The sequence below is a fragment of the Equus przewalskii genome, chromosome 18 (genome assembly GCF_037783145.1).
Source record: "Equus przewalskii isolate Varuska chromosome 18, EquPr2, whole genome shotgun sequence".
NCBI classification, from domain to species: domain Eukaryota; kingdom Metazoa; phylum Chordata; class Mammalia; order Perissodactyla; family Equidae; genus Equus; species Equus przewalskii.
Genome location: NC_091848.1, coordinates 35,036,954 through 35,045,958, shown reverse-complemented (window position 1 = coordinate 35,045,958; position 9,005 = coordinate 35,036,954).

Sequence of the window (9,005 nt, the reverse complement as noted above, 5' to 3'; positions counted from 1 at the left end):
AACCAGGAAGTGTGGCCTCGTGAGCTAAAATGTCTTAATGAGTCAGAGGATGCACCCATGAGAAGTACTTTATCCTCCCTTCTTTCCCAAGAAGAAGCACTTTCTCATGCTCTAGCTGCCCATATTCATTCCACTCATTGCAGAATTTGGGTTCTCTGGAAGAAGAGCACTGAGCAGAACAGCTGCCATTTTTTCCTTGTGGCCCTCTTTACTTTGCGCTTGGCTGACTCACTGTGTTGCATGATTTTTTTACTCTTACATAGTGCCTAATAACTTTTTTGTTCAAGTCCCAGGCCACCACCATCTTGTACCACAGTCACCCAGACTGCTGAGCGTTTTGTGATGCTCTCTGCATGGGAGACCTGTGACTGCCCTTTTGACAAGCTCCTTTCCAGATCCAGTTTCAATACCTCCAGGGAAGTCTTCCCTGATTTCTTCACTCACAGTTAGACACTTCTTTCTCTGTGCTCCCATTGCACTTTATTTTTTTTTAATTTAGGTGTTGCATACACACAGTAAAATACACAAATCTGAATTATAAAACTTTATGAATTTTTACACGTGAACCCAGGGTAACCACCACACAGATCAAGACATAGGACATCTCCAAATCCCCAGAAGGTTCTATTGTGTTCATTCCCATCGTTATCCCTAATCCCCACTGTTAACTTTCATTATGGCTTTTATCATCCTTTAGCTTTTGGCTGTATATGCATATATATATGAGAAGGCATATACATATGCATATATATGAGAAGGGATAATTATAACTGGCTATTACATTCTTTTAAACTGCATTTTATATATTCCATTTCATACAAATGAAATCATACAGTTTCTACTTTTTTGTATTTGGCTTTCTTCACTCAATATTATATCTGTGAGTTTCATCCATCAAATAATTCATTCTTTTTTATTGCTGAATATTATTCCAGTGTATGACTATATAACAATTTTTCTACTGTTGATAGACATTTAGATTATTTTCAATTTTTGCCTATTACAAATAATGCTGCTATGAATATTCTTATACATGTCTTTTGGAGGTCCCATGCACTAATTTTTCTAGAGAATATACCTAGGAGGGGCAGGGCTAGGTCACATGATTGGTGAATCTGTAATTTTGGGAAATGATGTTGCCAAACAGTTACGCAAATTGGTCCTAAAGATTTACACTCCCACAAGCAGTGCATGAGAAGTCCAGTTGCTTCACAGCCTCACCCACATTTTTAATTTTAGGCATTCTGGCGGGTGTTTAGTAGTATCTCATTGTGGTTTTAATTTGCATTTTCTTGATAAGTAAGCACCTTTTCGTATACTTATTGGCCATTTGGATATCCTTTTTTGAGAATTGCGTGCTCAAGTCATTTGCCAGTTTTTATTGATTCTTTGTCTTTTTCTTACTGGTTTGCAGATCTTCATAATTCCACATATGAGATCTTTGTCAGATAAACGTATTATGAATGTTTTGTCCTGTCTGTGTTTTGCTTTTTCACTCTTAATGATGTCTTTTTTTTTTTAAAGATTGGCACCTGGGCTAACAACTGTTGCCAATCTTTTTTTTTTTTCTGCTTTTATCTCCCCAAACCCCCCTGTACACAGTTGTATATCTTAGTTGCACGTCCTTCTAGCTGTGGCATGTGGGACGCCGCCTCAACGTTGCCTGAGGAGCAGTGCCATGTCCGCACCCAGGATCCGAACCCTGGGCCGCCGCAGCAGAGCGTGCGAACTTAATCACTCGGCCACGGAGCCGGCCCCTTAATGATGTCTTTTGATGAAGAGAAGTTGTTAATTTTAATTAAGTTCCATTTATCAATCTTTTCCTTTATGGTCACTGCTTTTTGTGTCCTGTTTAAAGAATCTTTGCCCACTTCGCAATGCATTTTTATTTACCTGTGCTATTTATATGCCACTTCCCCTACAACTGCGAGATCCTCGAGGGCACAGGCTGTATCTTATTCAGCTCTGTATCCCCAGAACCGAGCGTAGAGCTTGGAATACGGTAGGAGTTCAAGAATCACTCGCTTAATAAATTAATTCATGCACTGGATGAAGTAACACACATAGTCTCTGTGCACAGAGATTTTACTTCTAATGATGAAATAAACAACACTGAAAAAACCCTTGATGCACATATATGAAAAGGGATCATTATCACTGGCTTTTCCATTCTTTTGAACTTCATGCGAGCTGCTTTCTATGTTGAAATCTCTATGTATGCAGTTGTAGATATGCCTGAAGCAAAAGCTGGTAAACAACTATTGAAAAGTTCATTAAATAGGATCTAGTTTTCGTCTCCATTGTAAAAGGGAATCATTTAGAGCCTAAATGAATTCTTGCATCTTCCCAGAGAATTGAATTTCGATAGAAGATACTAGGCTGATGACTCACAAAGATTTATAAGAAGAAGAAACATTTATTCATCTTATAAAACATATTTACAAACTATCTCATTAGATCTTTACAAAGACCTAAAGCAAGTAAAATAAATGTTAGGTTAGCTTCATTATGCAGATAAAGAGATTCCAGAGGAATGTGACTTGCTCAGAGTAACAGTGTGTGAGGTTGACGAAATGATCCTATGTTGTCTGACTCTACACTCTGCACAGTCCCACACATTGATGCTTGAGACTTTTTTTCCTCAGTCTAGATTCTACCTACCTTAAGGTATTTCTTCTTGGAGGCAGTACTGTGGTGCTGTGGCACCTGAGAGACCAGGGTCTCAATTCCTGCTACAAATACCTACTAGCTACATGAACTTGGGTAGTTCACTGAGCCTCAGTGATAATCTGAGCCTCCCTTTCTCACTTATAAAATGATGCCCTACCTCACAAGTTCATTTTGAGAATTAAATAAGATGCAAGATGCCCAGAGTGGGTTAGTCCTCTCCTCTGTTCTTGGATCTCAGCTTAGAAAAAAGGATTTTATATGCAGTGTCTGTTAGAACATCTTGTAGTTAGGCAATTAGAATGATCCGATGGTTAACTGCGAGATATCACTCAGATTTTTAGAAGGTATCTCTGTTCCCAACCCAATGGCTTATCTAACAGCAGACACTCTCATATGGATATCATGAAAATGGTGCTTGTGGAGCAAAGGAAAGTGCTGGAATTTGGCTTTAACTCCTTAAAGTGCCAAACTTAGTTGGGGTTGGTGATGGGTCTTTGTTCCTTTGGGTAAATTTGTGACAATTAAAGCAATGATTAACCTAAGGAACAAGATGTTTCTTTTAGAAACTATATACTTGCAATAAACAGTTTTACTAAGTAAGGCCAGCTTTAGGTCAAGTTCTTCACGTCCCTGTTGTAAGCCCTCTGTGGTAACAGAGGCCTGGTCCCTGCCGTGAAGGAACTAAAGCATTACCTTTCACAGAGGTGTTAACAATCTTAGATTTTGGCTCTGTTGGAGACACAGTTATTAGTTACTTCCTCGCTGGTTCTGGAGAATCAAATGGAGTCTGAGGTCACAAATTAAGAATGGGGCGTGGGTGGGAAAGTATTTTGCCTAATGCCATAAAAGGCTGACAGGCTTGGGAGAACGCTATAGACAGATGTTCCATTCTGGGGGATATTGTGGGGTCTCGAGGTGGGATTTGGGCAACGAATAGAGGACAATGAAAAAATGGAATTCACTGGCGGAAGGGAATGGGAAAAGATGATGGCAATCCGACCAGTCTTCCTCGAAGAATGACAGACTAATCAGCTTCCTTGTGGGTGGGCCCCAACCTCAACTGACAGCTGACTAAATAAGAGAGCACATTCCCTTAATTGGAAGGAGAAAAAAAGGAAGCTAGGAGATGTTGAAAGAACTCCCATGCATACCAGTCCACTAAAGAGGAAGATTTTTTTTCTTTTTTCTTCATTAGTATAAAAGTATTACAAGCTTCCACCCACTCTAATTAGGCTTCCATCGCCAAAAGCATACTGAAACTGTTCTTCGTCTCCAGTGACTTCTTGTATATAACGGACACTTCACCGTCCTTTTTACTTGACCCCTAGGCAGAATTAGATATAGTTGGCCACTAGATCCTTCTTGAACATTCTCACTCTTGGCTCCCTTGACACCCTACTCTGGTGTTTCTCCTCCCTCACTGGCTGAACCTCCTTAACTGGGCCTCTTTACGTTGGTGATCTCCACGCCTGTGTTCTGGGCCCCCTTTAATTTGCCCCCTAGGTGACCTCACTCTTTCTCATGGTACTAAACTCCATCTGTAACACTGATGATTTCTCAAAACTCTAACTCAAGCCCACCTCTCTTCCAAGCTTCAGACTCACATGTCCAACTTTCACACCTGCCCTTGGAAGTATCATAATGAACACATCCAAAATGATTTCTCCTCCACAAAACCGGCTTGATCCACCCATGTTCCCACCTCAGTAGTTATACCACTATGTACCCACCCGCCGGAAACTTGAGTCATTCTTAATTTCTCTTTCCTTCATCCTCCTCACATCTAATCCAACAGAAAGTCTTGTAATTTCTACCTTCAGAATGCATTTCTAATCTATACACTACTTCCCAGTTCCATTGCCACTATTGGTCCAGGCGACCTCTTCTTTGTACCTTGATCATTGCAATAGTCTCTATTATTGATCTCTTCCAATCCACTCTCCACATAATGGCTTCTCGTTGCACTTGGAACGCTATCTGAGCTCCTTACCAGGGTCTAATTAGGCCTTGTATGATCTGGCTCTTACTCATTTTATGCTACTCCCTTTGCTCACTACTTGCCAGACACATTGGCCTTCTCTCAATACTTCAAAAACTTTCCTGCTCCTCGGCCTTTACATTTGTTGTTCTGCTTGCAAGTTTTCCTCCAACTGTTAGCATGGGCCATCTTCTTTTCATCTTTCAGGTCTCAGTCTAAATGTCAACTCTCCAATATCTTATCTAAAGCAGAATTCTCTACCTGCTCCTTTTCTAGTTTTTTATTTTTCACAGTATTTGAATCAGATCTATATTTTTTCATTTGCTTAGTATCTGTATTTCTAACTAGAAAGAAAGTTCCTTAAGGGCAGAGGCAGTGTGTTTTGCTCATCACCATATATCTATTATTTGGTACCTAGTGAGACTAGTTCAGGCTAAGGATAGGGAGTGTGGCTGGAGGAATGGGAAAGGTACCTTATCACCCAATGTAGGTAGGGTGCCCAGCCCTTGAACAGTCCATGTGGCCAGGGAGACAAGGTCTTGGAAGAAGATGGCAAGTCCTATCAGGATATGTTGCTGAGGCACGGGGATGAGAAGGAAGAGGAGTAACACAAACAGGTCCCTGGGGTTACTGTTTGCTAGGCAGCAATTCCAATTTCTACTACACAATATAATCATGTCTTCTGGCTTTTCTCCCATTAATTTAGTAATTACTTTTTTCCTTCACTTGTTTAAGCTGAGTTCTTAGTCACCAGTCATTATTGCTGGTCTGAAAGACTGTAAACACTTGAATTTTCCAAATATGCCAAATACAGCATTCTACTTTCCTAACAAGGCAAGCTAACTCAATGATTTCATGACAATTTGACCAATATTTATAGAGCACTTGCCATAAATGTTCAACATACTACTAAGAGCAGAGAGGAAGCTAACAAACATTCTCCTTGACAATAAGACTATGAACTAAACCTTGTCAATAAATACAACAGCGTTGTATGAGAATGTGAGGGGAAGCTTTTAAGACCTGAAGTGTATTAATAAAAGTAATATCCAGAGAGTCTTATCTCACAAAAATAATTAAAAAAACTAATACTGAAAAGTTTTTGATTTTATTTCCAAGATCAAATATTACAACAGGACATTTACATGTATTTATAAAAAAATGCAGCAGTTGAATTTATAGATCAGAGGTTTCCTTGAGTTTGGTCCCTCTCTCAGCACAGTGAGCTGATGTCTTCAAAAGACTTATCGTCCCACTCCCCTCCCTCCCCCACCCCAACTGTCCCACCCCCCCTTCCCAATTCAAGTTGCAGTATCAATATAAAGCAACTGGGTACAACACAGCAAGAATATTCACAATTTGGTACAGCCAAAACCAGAGGATCACCAACTGAGGGAAAGATCCTCATTTTATAAAGTATTTACCTATAGACTATGTGTATCTATAGATACATCACACCCAGTTATCTAAGATTTCCCTGGTTTTAGAGCAAGTGGAAGTTCCATTGAGTCTTAGCCAGCAGTTACAGCTCTATTTTATCTATGGCATGTTTTTCTCCTCCTACAACTTTAGATTTTCTATGGTCTCCATGTGTCTTCAAATTTAAGGCTTTCCCTAGCACCTTTATTATCACTTACTAGATACACAGGAGGGTCTCTAGTGTGTCTTGAATAAAAAAATTTAGTGGATGATCCAGTTGCCCCTTGCTTACTGGTCCCAAAGCCTTCTTCTCACTTTCGAGAAGAGCTGCAGACACAAATGATATCTCCTAGCACCATGGGATTAAAAGCTCAGAAAACTGAGGATTATATGTGCATTTTAAGGAGCACTTGCCAGAAACATTACAATAGGAGCACTGTCTCTGTCCATTACTTTCTTGGATTCAAATACAAAGTTACACTACAGATGAAATTGAGAGCCTGTCCTGCCTGAAGAATGCAAATCTCACTAAGACCACCACTTTATCCAGAATAAACTGAGTACACAAACATCCCAGGGAATCTCTAAATACTGTTTAGGAACTGCTTGAGAAACACTTTAAAGTAAATACCCCAAGTTGACTTCACTCAAGTCCCCAACCCACCCCCATCCCTATCCCCAAACAAATTTCATTCCTTGATTAACCTCTCTGAATAAGATGGGAAGTAAGGTTTGGAAAATGACACGAAAAATGTTTAAAAACACAATTAGTGAAGACATGCCAGAATTGGACATCCTAGATGATTCAAAACGCATTGTTCAAACTGAACTCATACAAAGCATGCACAGAGCCTACAAACACTCCTGAGAGTTTCCATGGAACAGTCAATACCTACTGGAAAAAGGACTTTGTTTCTTAAAAAAAAAGACACCAGATGCTTAGAAGTTGTTAACAATAAAAAGGAAAACCGTTCTAGAAAAAAGATTCTTAAAGGAGTGAATAAAATTTTGTCTAACAGATTCATGCCAAAGCTTGGATGGAAGCCCCTCAAAGTCTTAAGTATCATGTTAGCATCAACTGGTACTCATTTCTCTATCTCTAAGACTAGAGAATTATCTCATAGCTTTACTGTCTGTTTCCCAGCAAGTGTTTTAAATAGCCTTTCCAAACTGAAGGGACAAACCTAAGAAAGTAATAAGGCCCAAATCCCAAAATGGGTAAGATAAACAGCCCCTACTACAAGCTTGCTACTCATTAACTGAAAAGCGGAGGTCACATACTACTTTCATTCTAATTAGCAGGTAAAGGGGAATTTTCTGGTGGCAATTGTCGCTCTATGTGAGGTTTAACGTACAGGACAATAAATTATCAAAAAGTGATTGTTAAGAGCATATGATTAGTGTCAAAAACCTATTTATATTTTGAATCACACCATTTAATTTATTGATATTTTCCATTAAGAACACAGAAGCTTTGAGAAAGCATACTATAAAACCATTTTGTTGAAAACAGCAAGATATCCAACTGAGCATCAACATTCCAATGTCATTAACTTGAGATCCTTGTGACATGTACTCTAAAGCCAGCAACCTTAAAAGAGGAAAAAACAAGCAGAATGGCAGGGAATGGTTCCAGATCAAGAATCTCTCCCTTATCAGTTAATATGCCCACATTGAGTCTATGAAAAAAGCAAATAAAAAATATTTTAAGGAAGGGAGAATTCAATTCTGGGTCAGTTTATCTAATGATTTGAAATGTTTCCCATTTTATCTACTATGTCTAATAAATGAATGATTCATACTAGCCCACTTAGATTAATAACTTCTTTTGATGGAGATAAATTTTTTCTTATGTTCAGTCCAGCTTAGCTTGACTATTCTTTCTATTTGAAAACCCAAGTGACCTTATAAGAGATAAAATCTTAGGGCATTCTGATCGCTCTAGAGGAAATACCATTAAGCAAACAACAAAAACTTGCTGTTTGTTGCAACAGAATTAAGTACAAAAAGGCAACTTCTCATATTGATAGTTTAGTAGGTGATTGTTCTTAGGCAAAATTCTACCATTGGTATTTGTATCTCTAATCCCACAAGTAAATCTGGTTATCTTTTGAACATACTTTACAAAAATTCTAAATTATATTTTGCGAAAGTAGTTCATATTGAATTGCCCAACTCTACTTTGAGACCATATGGCAAAGAAAGGCCTGTACCAAAAATTATCATGTTTATGAGAATGACTGAGATTCTAGGCAATACAACAGTATTCTGTAGGCCAAAAACCTGGGGAGGGGAGTCCTGGAGCTAGCCAATCTATACTTGGAATAAGAGAATTCTTAAGTAGAGAGAAAATGATCTATTAAAACGATGCTTGCCTCAAATTCTTCCTTTGTATATTAATTTATAAAAAAAAGAAAAATATTACATATTAAAACCTAGAAATGGAATTTCATATACATAGGCAATTTCATTAAAAATCATGATGGATGTCAAAAATCAAGAATAGAGAATGGAAAAGTAAAAAAGAAAGCATTAAAAGATTTTTCTAATTAAGGGTCTCACCACTACATCCAATAACTTTAACAAGTTCACTTCATGGGATTTAAACAACTGAGGTTATCACTATCTCTATAAAAAAATACTCTTGATGCTAAGTTGCCTCTCTAGCAGGATTGACATAGGTGAGTCAAAGACCAAAATAACCAGTATTGAAACACTAAATTTCTAAATAACAGGAGAAATCAATATATTGGCTTGGTATTCTCTGTTGGTTGTTTTCAGTGCTAAAGAACATTCTTGTCACTATTCTAAAATGTGTACAGTGCAATACTAAGTTTCATGGCAAGACAATAACTGAAATGCTAAGCAAGGCAAACCAATGAAGTTGAATGTTTGTAGTACACAGCTGTCTGTAAGTAACCGTTTCATCAAGGCTTGT